The 14836-nt window shown below is 37.6% G+C and overlaps 1 long non-coding RNA gene across 1 annotated transcript; it reads right to left on the bottom strand.

The window, feature by feature from the left end:
- Window positions 1-5989: 5989 nt before the first annotated feature.
- Window positions 5990-13917, bottom strand: LOC138360215 (uncharacterized). Its single transcript, XR_011226240.1, has 3 exons — window positions 13308-13917; window positions 10643-10759; window positions 5990-6219 (listed from the first exon to the last, which is right to left on the bottom strand). It is a non-coding gene; the product is annotated as an uncharacterized lncRNA (long non-coding RNA).
- Window positions 13918-14836: the final 919 nt, after the last annotated feature.

Consider the following 14836-nt stretch of genomic DNA (forward strand, 5'->3'; position numbering starts at 1 on the left):
CCCGTGTTTCACAAGAGATCCTTAACATTTTAAGCACCAATTGTATTGACTAATGTACGTCTTGTAACCTTTAAGACATAAATAGACAAGACATAGATAAATGAGTGAATAATACTGAGTGACTAGGTTAGGGCGAGGAACATAGTACAGTGTCTGGCTTTGGAAGAATGCCTTCTGTTTTAGAAACCTTATTGCCATGATCATAATCGTATGGGTTAAAAAGCATTTGTTGTCACTCCTACACAGTGGCTTGTTGAGCTTGAAACCTTTGCTCCTTGTTCGTGTTGCATCTGACCTTTTGAAGAAATTGTATGAATCAATATCCTCCAAATTGTTCAGTATTTTAAAGGTTTCGCTCTATTACTCTCATTTGCATATATCTAAGCATATAGATTAGATATAGATTTAGATTAGATTTTTTAGTCAGGTAAAGGTACATACATTGCAGATGAGTTACAAAGGGAAAGACAATGACTAGAGTTCACTAGCTCTATTGGAAGAGAAACGTCTGCAAGACAAGTGTGGGCAAAAATTAAGGTAGCTAAGGGGAGCAGAGCCCGGCCTGCGGCTCACAACGACCCCCAGGGTAAGGCTGAAGAACTAATTCACAAGTGGAGTGATGCAGCATCATCCTCCTCCCTCCCTGCAGAAGTAAGCAGGGAACAGCTCCTCCGACATAATGACAGAAGGATTAGGATAAAAAGAGCACAATCTAGTGATGACGAGTATGGGGAACCAATTACAGCCAAGGAAGTAAAGGGGGCTATGAAAAGGGTAAAAGTACAGCACCTGGTGAAGATGGCGTCACCTACGACATACTCAATGCACTGTGTGAAGTGTCTGGCAATCCACTACTCCACCTGTTTAACAAGTCATTCCTATGTGGAGTGTTGCCCACACAATGGAAACATGCAATAATGGTCCAAATACCGAAACCCAATGACCCTGGCAATTATAGACCTATCAGTCTCATGTAATGCACTTGGAAGATGCTTGAAAGGATCATCCTAAACCGACTATTGCACAAAATAGGCAGGTTAGGGGAGGGGTCAATGGATTTGTTAAAGGACGGAGGACAGCAAACTATAGTTAATTACCTTGCTAATGATACAGCTAAGTACTCCCAATAAACTCGCACCTCGGGGCAAAATTTTAAAATTTAAAATACAATACCTAAAGCCACTAATACGCATAGCGTTTCGGGCAAGTATATACGAAGTAAAACCCAAACAAAGAACTGACTCCGTAGGACCCATAAAAGATGAGACTAACAATTTTAAGTTGTATCATAAAAGGGCGGCAAACACTCTCAATGAATACCTAACATCAGTGTTCACACTAGAAAGCGTGAATGACATCCCATCACCAACACAAATGTTTGTCGGAGGTAAGGAGAATGAATTAAGAGAAATACCAATTACACGTGACACGATCAGGAAGAGCATTGACAAACTAAAAGACTCAGAAGCCCAAAGTGTAAATGGATTTAAGTCCCAAGTCGTAAAGGAACTGGCAAATTAATTGGGTGGTTGTAGGTAGGAGCTGCCTCGTATGGGCCGGTGGGCCTTCTGCAGTTGCCTTTGTTCTTGTGTTCTTGTGTTCTTATGTTGAGTAGCAACTTTTGCAAATTTGCAGATGATACAAAAATAGGTAGGGAAATTAACACGGAAGAAGACTCACTATCACTTCAAGTTGATCTAAATAGGGTTTTGAAATGGTCAAAAGATTGACAGATGCAGTTTAATGCTGATAAATGTAAAGTTTTGAGACTAGGTAATGATGATAGTTACAAGATACGAGCTAGATGGTGTTGAGATTGCGAAGTCGGATTGTGAAAGGGATCTGGGAGTTATGATTAGTAAGAATTTAAAACAAAAGGATCAATGCATGAATGCTCGTAATAAGGCAAATAGGACACTGGGATTTATTAATCGAAGTGTTAGTAACAAGACACCTGGTGTGGTTCTTCAGCTATATCTTGCTCTGGTTAGGCCCCATTTACATTATGCAGTTCAGTTTTGGTCGCCATATTATAGAATGAATATAAATTCACTTGAACGTGTCTAGAGTAGGGTGACTAAGTTAATTCCCCAAAATAGAAATCTTTTATATGAAGAAAGATTAACAAAGCTTAAATTGCATTCACTGGAAAAGCGAAGAGTTAGGGGTGATATGATAGAGGTTTACAAGTGGATGAATGGACATAACAAAGGGGATATTAGTAGGGTATTAAAAGTATCAACACATGACAGAACACAAAACAATGGGTATAAATTGGATAAGTTTAGATTTAGGAAAGACTTGGGTAAATACTGGTTTGACAACAGGGTTGTTGATTTGTGGAACCAATTGCCGCGTAACGTGGTGGAGGTGGGGTCCCTCGATTGTTTCAAGCGTGGGTTGGACATGTATATGAGTGGGTTTGGGTGGTTATAGATAGGAGCTGCCTCGTATGGGCCAATAGGCCTTCTGCAGTTACCTTTATTCTTATGCTCTTAATTCACTATGCTTGCCAGTGAAACTCCTTTTCAGAAAATCGCTGGACCATGGAATAGTTCCCCTAGTAATAGTTGAAGGTGATGTAGTGATCGAGTAATCCATATACTCCATTATCTCATCATCATAATGGCATAACTAATTACACAAGCATTAATCCTATCCCTATTTACAGGTAACGGTTTTCCACCCTTCTATATCTTACTGTGAGGTGTCGTCACCGTACATAAGCAAGCGACTTGAGAATAGCACATTACGGGCTATTCATGCCCGTGCCACCTCTTGGGTGGCTTAATCTTTATAAATAAATTAGAATAGCACACACCACACGGGAGACATCTCCCGTCACGCAGGGTGCAGTCGCACCTCCACAGATCTCCAGTATCAGCTCTTGATACTGGTAATGGCTCAAAAGGGCCACCACTTACGGGGTATTCATGCCCGTGTCACCTCTTGAGTGGCTTAATCTTCATCAATCAATCGAATAGCACACAGTACAATCTCCAGTCAAGAATGTAGCACTCGGCGTGTACAGTTCTAATCGACCCAAGACGCTACAGCCTCGACACAGAGCAGACAGCAGACTACGACCGTTGTTCAGGTCCATGTAAACTACATCTACCCGAAGGCCTTGGTCTGAATAGCCAGTTACCAGTTACAGGAGATACTTTTTCACCCACAGAGTTATTAACTCATGGAACCGCCTACCCACCGAAGCGGTACGTGGCAAAACGATGCTGATTTTCAAAATATACCTGGAAAAGATCATTCCTCCCTACACCTGGGGGGTACCTTCGTTAAAGTAAAAAGGTATACAGAAATAACAAAGAAAATAGATATGAATACTATTACCTTCGATGTTAGTAGTAGTTGTGCAAGTGAGGAGAAAGAAAAAATATTACGGAGTTCATGGATGAAAGTAGATTGATAATATTATCTTGGAACGTTAATGGATTAAAAACTAGAGCGGTGGATGTACACTATTATACTCTTAGAGAGAATATTAACATAGCAGCACTCCAGGAAACTGGGGATAGGGATGGTAACAATCTGAACATGAAGATGAACATGTTGAACATGAAGATGTTCAACTGCTGGGCGAGCCCTCTCCTCATCTGAGGGAAGGGAGATTAGATTATGCTTGTTTGATAAATGCTGAGGGCATAGAGGAGAATTGTCTTACTGTGGATGAAATGCTAAGAGATTTTGCATTACAAATACAGCTTAAACTAGATAAAAAGCATGGCTGCCTTCAGAGGAAAAGCTTAAAGTTTAATAAGGGAGAATTAAGGGGTCTTGGTCATATTAAGTCTTGGTATGATACTTATAAGCCAGACTCGGCAGAAGCATTTTATTAAGATTTAATTAAGGAGGTAGATGTATTTAATGCAACATTGAACCGGAAAACATCTGGTATAGAAAAGCATCCCCCCATAAAAGTGTGCGGAGAAGAGAAAGGAAATTTGGAGCAAGTATTGGCAGGAGTTTGCAGAGAAAGTTAGGAATAACAAACTTGAAGGAAATCTGGCAAGACATAAATGAAATAAGGGGTAAAAAGCATAATTTTGTTGCACATCCTGACCAGTAAGGAATTGCAAAAGGTCTCGTAAATAAATGGGCGGAAGCTGCCAAACTTAGTTCATTTAATTACCCGCTGTAACGAGAGAGTCGTTTGATTCTTGGAAAGATCTAAGAAAGGATTTTATACTTACAGCAGGTAACAGTGGTGATGTCACTTGCACAGGTATTACCAGAGAAGAACTAATAACGGCGATTAAAGTTGGGAAATCTACCGCCCCCTGGGGAGGATGGAGTAACTTATGAAATACTTAATGAACTTGCCATTATGACGAAAAGCCCGCTGTTAGACCTCTTTAATATTAGTTATAAAGAGGGCAGAATTCCCAGTAAATGAAAAAGAACTATGATCATCCTTATCCCTAAAGCCAATGGAGAGTACAGACCTGTGTCTTTAACCTCGTGTTTTTGTAAAATGATGGAGAGGATCATTTTAAATAAACTTTTGTATATAATAGGTGATCAGCTGTCTAATAATTTTTCGGGTTCCTCAGAAGAAAAAGTACCTTTGACTGTATTATTAAATGTCTAGCTAATGGTAATGATTATTATAGAATTTTTATTGATTTATAAGGAGCTTTTGATAAAGCCAACAAAGAGGTTATTTTATATGAATTAGCTGGTCTTGGTGTTGAAGGGAGATTATTGCGCTGGATAGGGGATTATCTTCAGGAAAGGAAGGCTCAGGTGTGGTATCAAGGTTGTATGGTTCAAGGTATCAAGGTCAAGAACTCTGCACACCTCAGGGAGGAGTGTTGAGTCTCACCCTGTTTAATGTACTAATGAATAAGATAGCATCTGAGAAATACTCAAATTGGGTAACTCCAATCATATATGCTGATGATATTTTGTTTCAGGGCAAAGATATTTCAAAGATTCAAACAGTGTTGGACAATTTCGGAAACCAGTGTCACCACATGGGACTAGTGGTTAATGAAGACAAAACTAAAGTTTGAATGTAGAAGTCGGAGGCCCATTATATTGGAAATAAACGGTAAAAATATAGAGTTAATATATATAAATATTTAGGCATATATGTTGGATATACCTATGAGAGTTTGGAAACTGAGATGAACAGACTGTTGAGTCAATGTCGGAAGAGATTACAACCTCTGAAGGACTTGGCATGCTGTGGAAAGGAGTGGGAGTCCAAGTGCTACGAATGATGTACTTGAGTACTGTAAGATTTCTTATTGATTATGCTGCACCTGTCATTTCTTGTTTTGGTAAAGGTAGGATGGGCAAGTTGGAGAAGATACAAAATGAAGCCGTTGGGGGTCGTTGTGAGCCGCTGCTACCTTAATTTTTGCCCACACTTGTCTTGCAGACGTTTCTCTTCCAATAGAGCTAGTGAACTCTAGTCAATGTCTTTCCCTTTGTAACTCATCTGCAATGTATGTACCTTTATCTGACTAAAAAATCTAACCTAAATCTATATCTAATCTATATGCTTAGATATATGCAAATGAGAGAGTAATAGAGCGAAACCTTTAAAATACTGAACAATTTGGAGGATATTGATTCATACAATTTCTTCAAAAGGTCAGATGTAACACGAACAAGGAGCAAAGGTTTCAAGCTCAACAAGCCACAGTGTAGGAGTGACAACAAATGCTTTTTAACCCATACGATTATGATCATGGCAATAAGGTTTCTAAAACAGTAGGCATTCTTCCAAAGCCAGACACTGTACTATGTTCCTCGCCCTAACCTAGTCACTCAGTATTATTCACTCATTTATCTATGTCTTGTCTATTTATGTCTTAAAGGTTACAAGACGTACATTAGTCAATACAATTGGTGCTTAAAATGTTAAGGATCTCTTGTGAAACACGGGTATTAATAAAAAAATTTATTATGTAAAATAAATAAAAAAGGCCCAAGGGCCATGAAGTAACAAGAATGCAAGGCCGGCACAAGCTGGCGTAAGTAGAGAAGACGGAAGATTCTTCATATTAAAAGACCCTGCTTCTCCAAGATGGCAGTCACACCCTGCTTGCCCTGGACAATCACCATATGGAGAAGGACTGTTTACTGTGAAGGGAAGTCCACAAATGCAATGCCAGCATGAGTCAGTCTTGAAGGGTAAACGATGATGGCACCCTCACAGTAACACAAAAGCCGAGCAAGCCCAGTGAGGAAGACCTGTTGATGGGAAGGAGGAGGATCATTAGTCACAACAAAATCCACATAGAAACAAAGGAGAGAAAAAAAATAAAGTGGATGTCTTCTTTTTGTATAGACATAATAAATATTGCCATTTGGCTATGTATTTATATGATATATAATAGAATACAGCATAAAACAAAATAAGAAGGGTGATAGGAGAAGAAAAGATTAGTGTTCAGTGAGAATCCACAAGGTCTTCTCTGAATACTCTATTTTCTTCAAGGCTGTGGGTCCCTACAATTGCACCAGACGTGGTACACACCCCTATTATTATTTAAACAGGTGAGTACACACACGGTGTTAGCAAACTTAGCCTCCAAACACACACACACACATGGTATCAGCAAGCTTAGCCTCCAAACACACACACACACATGGTATCAGCAAGCTTAGCCTCCAAACACACACACACACATGGTATCAGCAAGCTTAGCCTCCAAACACAAACACACACATGGTATCAGCAAGCTTAGCCTCCAAACACACACACACACATGGTATCAGCAAGCTTAGCCTCCAAACACAAACACACACATGGTATCAGCAAGCTTAGCCTCCAAACACACACACACACACACGGTATCAGCAAGCTTAGCCTCCAAACACACACACACACACATGGTATCAGCAAACTTAGCCTCCAAATACACACATGGTATCATCAAGCTTTGCCTCTAAACACACACACACACACACAAACGGTATCAGCAAGCTTAGCCTCCAAACACACACACACACACACACATGGTATCAGCAAGCTTAGCCTCCAAACACACACACACATGGTATCAGCAAGCTTAGCCTCCAAACACACACACACACATGGTATCAGCAAGCTTAGCCTCCAAACACACACACACAGAAAATGGGGACATTGAAACAGTTGATAAACTTGATTTCAAGAGAGAGAGGTCACTATGGGGAACTTCAAATTTTTTTTAATAAGTAATTAGGCAGACTTGTTGCTAGACAGGGAAGTAAATTAAATGTATGCCAAATTTTGCAAAATATACAATGAAGGCACACAAACATTCATACCAAAACAGAGATGCAGGGCCAGAAAACAGGATTGGTTCAACAGAAATTGAGAGAGGGCCACAGACCAAAAGACACAAACATGGAATGAAAGACATTGAAAAACTACAAGCAGATGTCAACAAAGTTTTCGATTGGGCAACAGAAAATAACATGATGTTTAACAGTGATAAATTTCAGGTACTCAGGTACGGCAAAAATGAGGATCTGAATCATAATACAGGGTACAAAACACAATCGAATCTTCCCATAGTAGAAAAACAGCATGTCAAGGATTTGGGAATAATGATGTCCGATGATCTAACGTTTAGGGAGCATAACCAAGCAAATATTGCGTCGGCCAGAAAAATGATCGGATGGATTATGAGAACTTTCAAATCCAGGGATCCCATCACAATGGTTGTACTCTTCAAGTCACTTATGTTGTCCCGTCTCGAGTACTGCTCAGTATTCACTTCCCCCGTCAGAGCAGGAGAGATTGCTGAAATAGAGGGAATACAGAGAACATATACGGCACGCATAGACGAGATAAAACACCTAAATTATTGGGATCGTCTCAAAGCTCTCCAAATGTACTCTCTGGAAAGGAGACGAGAGAGATACCAAATAATATACACATGGACGATACTGGAGGGCCAGGTCCCAAATCTACACAGTAAAATAACAACGTACTGGAGTGAACGATATGGAAAAAAATGCAAGATTGAACCAGTGAAGAGCAGAGGTGCCACAGGCACAATCAGAGAGCACTGTATAAACATCAGAGGTCCGCGGTTGTTCAACGTCCTCCCAGCGACTATAAGAAATATTGCCGGAACAACCGTGGACATCTTCAGGAGAAAACTGGACTGTTTTCTAAGAGTAGTTCCGGATCAGCCGGGCTGTGGTGGGTATGTGGCCCTGCGGGCCGCTCCAAGCAACAGCCTGGTGGACCAAACTCTCACAAGTCGAGCCTGGCCTCGGGCCGGGCTTGGGGGGTAGAAGAGCAGAACCCCATCAAGCAGGTATCAAAATAGAAAGAAGCCAAACCCCCAATCATACCAGCGATACAAAGATGCGAGAAACAACTATACAGCAGTAAGGGAAGAGGCAGAAAGAAATTTTTAAAAAGGGATAATGGATAAATGTAAAACAGAACTGGGCCTATTCTACAAATTCATAAACAACAAATTGCAGGTAAAGGATAATATCCAGAGGTTGAAAATAGGAAACAGATTCACAGAAAATGATAATGCAATGTCTGAAACATTAAACCAAAAGTTCCAAAGTGTGTTTATACAAAATGAAATCTTAAGAGAACCAGACACAATAAGAATTTCTGAGAACATCATAGAGCGTATAGAGGTGTCTAGATTTAAACTAGAGATGAAGTGGAAAATATGCTAAAGTAGCTAAGTAAGAACAAAGCAGTTGGTCCAGATGGAGTTTCACCATGGGTTCTGAGAGAATGTGCATCTGAGCTCAGCCTTCCACTTCACCTGATCTTTCAGGCATCCCTGTGTACAGGAGTCATAGCAAACATGTGGAAAAAGGCTAACATAGTTCCAATCTACAAAAGTGGCAACAGGGAAGACCCCACCTCTCTCAGTTATAGACCTGAATCATTGACAAGTGTAACAGTGAAAGGATTGAAAACAAAAAAAAAATAATAAAAACTAAATGGGTAGAACACCTTGAGAGAAATTATATAATATCACACAGACAGTATTGTTTTCGATCTGGAAGATCCTGTGTATCGAATTTACTCAGTTTCTATGATTGAGCCACAGAGATTTTAAAGGAAAAAGGTAGTTGGGTCGACTGCATCTATCTAGACATAAAAAAGGCTTTCGACAGAGTTCCACATAAGAGGTTGTTCTGGAAACTAGAAAATTTTGGATGGGTGACAGGTAAGCTTCTAACATGGCTGAAAAATTTTCTGACTGATAGAAAAATGAGGGCAGTAATCAGAGGCAATCGGACTGGAGAAGTGTCACAAGTGGAGTACCACAGTACATGCACCAGAAATGTTCATTGTCTACATAAATGATCTACCAGTTGGAATACAGAATTATATAAACATGTTTGCTGATGATGCTAAGATAATGGGATGGATAAGAAATTTAGATGATTGTCATGCCCTTCAAGAAAACCTGGACAAAATAAGTATATGGAGCACCACTTGGCAAATGAAATTTAATGTGAATAAATGCCATGTTATGGAATGTGGAATAGAACATAGATCCCACACAACCTACAAATTATGTGAGAAATCTTTATATAATTCTGATAAAAGAAAGAGGTCTAGGGTTGATTCTAGATAGAAAACTATCACTTGAGGCCCACATAAAGAACGTTGTGTGAGGAGCCTATGCCACGCTTTCTAACTTCAGAATTTTGTTTAAATACATGGATGGCGAAATACTAAAGAAATTGTTCACGAGTTTTGTTCGGCCAAGGCTAGAATATGCAGCGGTTGTGTGGTGCCCATATCTTAAGAAGCACATCAACAAACTGGAAAAGGTGCAAAGACATGCTACTAAGTGGCTCCCAGAACTAAAGGGCAAGAGCTATGTGGAGAGGTCAGAGGCATTATATATGCCAAAACTAGAAGACAACAAAAAGAGGTGATAAAATCAATATGTACAAAATAGTAACAGGAATTGATAAAATCGATAGGGAAGATTTCCCGAGACCTGGAACTTCAAGAACAAAAGGTCATAGATTTAAACTAACTAAACAAAGATGCCAAAGAAATATAAAAAAAATTCCTTTCGCATACAGAGTGGTACACAGTTGGAACAAGTTAAGTGAGAAGGTGGTGGCGGCCAAGACCGTCAGTAGTTTCAAAGCATTATGTGACAAAGAGTGCTGGGTAGACGGGACACCACGAGCGTAGCTCTAATCCTGTAACTACACTTAGGTAACTACATTTGGTGTCAGCAAGCTTACCGTCGAAACACAGACAAACAGCCTGCCTATTATTCAAGGCCTTCTCTGAGTACTCTCTATTTTCTTCTCTGAGGCTATGGGTCCCTAATCTTGCACCAGAGGTGGTACAACTTTTAAGTTTTTAACTACTGCACTGAGCACCTGATTTTGGCAAAGACTTCTTAGTGCAATTGTCAAGGACATAGTTCTGGTATTTTTTTGTTTATAAATATTCAGGTATAGTTAATGTCAAAATGTTTCAAAACTCAACAATTTATATTTCAAAACAAAAAAAGTAATGAAAACATTACAAAACATTAAAATATAGCCTAATTAATTTTTTAATAAAATAGCACAACTCTCAGAATGTCTAAAGGTGCTTTGAGCAAAGAAGTAGTTAATTTTATATATATAATATTATATATATAATATTATATATATAATATATATTTACCTGTGACTACTGCTTAGCAAAAATTTGATCTCTGTGAAAATTGGTCTCGTCATTGCTAGGAGATATTTTAAGACCATGATTTGCTGTGGATGGCACTGTAGTCTTCAAGTCATCAATCTAAAAATAGAGGTAATCTTTTAAAATGTAAATTTTGTATAAAAAAAATGCAAAAATAAATTGCAAGAATAATATGAAGTTATTATACAATTTTTTTTTAATTATTTAAATATTTGTGAGACATTATTAAGAAATGTATGAAGTACAGATTCTCTAAGACCTGATATGTATCTGCTTATGTTCCACCACATTACATTCAGGGCTGAAGAGAAAACACAGCCAGTAAGGTAATGATCACTTAGGATGGACTGGGATGCTACATGTAGGTGGGGGCTAAGCTGCGTGAGGCTAGGATGCCCAGCCTGCCTTGTCTAGGCTGGGCTGGGCTAAGCAACACTAGGAAGGAGTCAACAAATCTCTGGAGTGCCTTACTTTTCCTGATATCCTTAAAAAAGCAAGAATGATGCCATTTTATAAAGGAGGCGAGACAGCAGACATAAACAATTAAAGAAAAATATCAAATCTACTTATACTTTCAAAAATATTTGATTTTTTTTTTTTACAAACATCTCTTCCTACTTTGTAAAATTCAACATGAATACAAACACACACACACATCCCTAGGAAGCAGCCCATAGCAGCTGTCTAACTCCCAGGTACTTATTTACTGTTAGGTGAACCAGATATAGAGAATAACCACAAAATGCTATCTTTATAAGAACTATCTTGTAAAGCCACTAGTACACGCAGCATTTCAGGCAGGATATATAAAATATTATATATATATATATATATATATATATATATATATATATATATATATATATATATATATATGTCGTACCTAGTAGCCAGAACTCACTTCTCAGCCTACTATGCAAGGCCCGATTTGCCTAATAAGCCAAGTTTTCATGAATTAATGTTTTTTCGTCTACCTAACCTACCTAACCTAACCTAACCTAGCTTTTTTTGGCTACCTAACCTAACCTTACCTATATATATAGGTTAGGTTAGGTTAGGTAGGGTTGGTTAGGTTCGGTCATATATCTACGTTAATTTTAACTCCAATAAAAAAAAATTGACCTCATACATAGTGAAAAGGGTTGCTTTATCATTTCATAAGAAAAAAATTATAGTAAATATATTAATTCATGAAAACTTGGCTTATTAGGCAAATCTGGCCTTGAATAGTAGGCTGAGAAGTGAGTTCTGGCTACTAGGTACGACATATATATATATATATATATATATATATATATATATATATATATATATATATATATATATATATATATATATGAATACATACGGGACAAATAGCCAGAGCTCAACCACCGCAAGCACAACTAGGTGAGTACACACACACACATTATATATATATATATATATATATATATATATATATATATATATATATATATATATATATATATATATATATATATATGACTGTCAGACCATGGAGGAATGATTTTTTTTAATTTAATTTATATAAAAAATTATTCCTTCTGAAGATGTATTAATATATGAAAGTACTTAAGGAAATTCCTGTTTCAATTCTTCCTCCGTGGTCTGACACTGTCACATTTTTCATCAAGTGTTAATTTTTGTGATTTACACACACGTGGCATGTTTACACACACATTATTTATATTATATATATATATATATATATATATATATATATATATATATATATATATATATATATATATATATATATATATATATATATATATATATATATATATATATATATATATATATATATATATATATGCAATTGACGATCACAAAACACTGATCATTTTATGCGGAAAATCCACAGAGAAATATGAAATGAGGTGAACGTTTCGGCTTTGTTAAAGCCTTTGTCAACACCAGACTGACCTAACGCAACTGATCTAACTGATCCCGTGGTCAGTCTGGTGTTGACAAAGGCTTTAACAAAGCCGAAACGTTCACCTCATTGCATATTTCTCTGTGGATTTTCCGCATATATATATATATATATATATATATATATATATATATATATATATATATATATATATATATATATATGTCGTACCTAGTAGCCAGAACGCACTTCTCAGCCTACTATGCAAGGCCCGATTTGCCTAATAAGCCAAGTTTTCATGAATTAATTGTTTTTCGACGACCTAACCTAACCTAACCTAACTTTTTTGGCTACCTAACCTAACCTAACCTATAAAGATAGGTTAGGTTAGGTTAGGTAGGGTTGGTTAGGTTCGGTCATATATCTACGTTAATTTTAGCTACAATAAAAAAAAATTGACCTCAAACATAATGAAATGGGTAGCTTTATCTTTTCATAAGAAAAAAATTTGAGAAATTATATTAATTCAGGAAAACTTGGCTTATTAGGCAAATTTGGCCTTGCATAGTAGGCTGACAAGTGCGTTCTGGTTACTAGGTACGACATATATATATATATATATATATATATATATATATATATATATATATATATATATATATATATATATATATATATGAAACCCTCAACCCTATAATTGGAGGGTTCCTACATACTCAACCAGAGGTGGTACCCTCTATATATTAATAAAAAGGCAAGGCTACCTACCTTGAGGCTACCTTGAGGTGCTTCCGGGGCTTAGTGTCCCCGCGGCCCGGTCGTCGACCAGGCCTCCTTAGGCTATGCTAAATCTTGGCAGGGATTGGCTTGGCTTAGCTGGTCAGGGCTTGGCTAGGGTAGGAAGGACTGGTCATGTTTAATAGCAAGGCAGGGTTAGGCTAGGCAAGACTAGGTAAGGGTATACTGGGATAGGCTTGGCTACGGTAGGCTAGGAAGAGGTAAACTAGGATAAGCAAGGCTGTGCAAGCACTATGCACAGCTAGAATGAACTATGCTAAGATGGTTTAAGCTGGGCTAGGTTAGGATAAGCTGAGTCATGCAGGGCCCCGATTGACCAGTGGAGTCTAATAGTCTAACCTTCTAGCTAGTTTGCTGACCTAAGAGTGTAAATGCCTAGCCCCTAACCTGAGATATATACAAGAGTTGTTACATTCTTGTACAGCCACTAGTACGAGTAGCGTTTCGGGCAGGTCCCTGGAATACGATCCCCGCCGCGAAGAATCGTTTTTTCATCCAAGTACACATTTTACTGTTGCGTTAAACAGAGGCTACAGTTTAGGATTTGCGCCCAGTAAATCCTCCCCGGCCAGGATACGAACCCATGACATAGCGCTCGCGGAACGCCAGGTGAGTGTCCTACCACTACACCACCTGCTGCAATATTATTATAAAAGAAATATTACTTATTATAATCGTAAATACTAAATACCTGTTGTGTTGATTTAGGGGCGACGACGATCGTGGGATCGGATGCGACCCACAGGTGGCCTACACCATGCTTTCTAAGGCGTCCCTCTCATAACAAAAACAAATCCGTGCATTCATACACAAACAGAGATCCCGTGGTTATGCGAATACTTGCAATTCTTTTACTTAAAATAATAACAATTAGATTAATAATAATTAACATAATTTTTACTCAAGATTCACAAACATCATTAATACTATTTAAAAATAAAATTTATAAGACATCTAAAAACAGATATACAGACTTTGTGTGATATTTATTTCAACATTATATTTTAATAGAATGTTGTAACTATTATTTTTAAATATTAGGTAGTTTCCAGCTACGTATATCGCATATAAACGTTGCAAAAAGATTTTAGACTGAATTAACACATTACACATTTATGGAGTAATTAACAACAAAACAATCTTTATTTTCATTGCAGAACATATATCAGAGCATACTAGTGACTCATACATTTAAAATAGTGTGATTTTTAAACAATTCGGTTGTAAACCCGCAGAACCGCCTACCCGCCAAAGACGTAACATAAGAAATGGTATATAATTCATTATTTTAAATTACATATATAATCATTAATAATTTTCGGCAGCTATCGAGGTTCTCCATAGGTAAATTCCTGTACTCTAACAAGATGCTACTTGCTGTTTAGCTGTTTAAATTCTTGGAAAATTGTAATGACCAGCGACATAAAATATAACAATGAAATAGTAGCTGGTAACTGTAGGTGAACGAAAAATTAAATTCCAAATTGATTAGATGTTTT

Source organism: Procambarus clarkii, unplaced genomic scaffold (genome assembly GCF_040958095.1).
Source record: "Procambarus clarkii isolate CNS0578487 unplaced genomic scaffold, FALCON_Pclarkii_2.0 HiC_scaffold_102, whole genome shotgun sequence".
In the NCBI taxonomy this organism is placed as follows: Eukaryota; Metazoa; Arthropoda; class Malacostraca; order Decapoda; family Cambaridae; genus Procambarus; species Procambarus clarkii.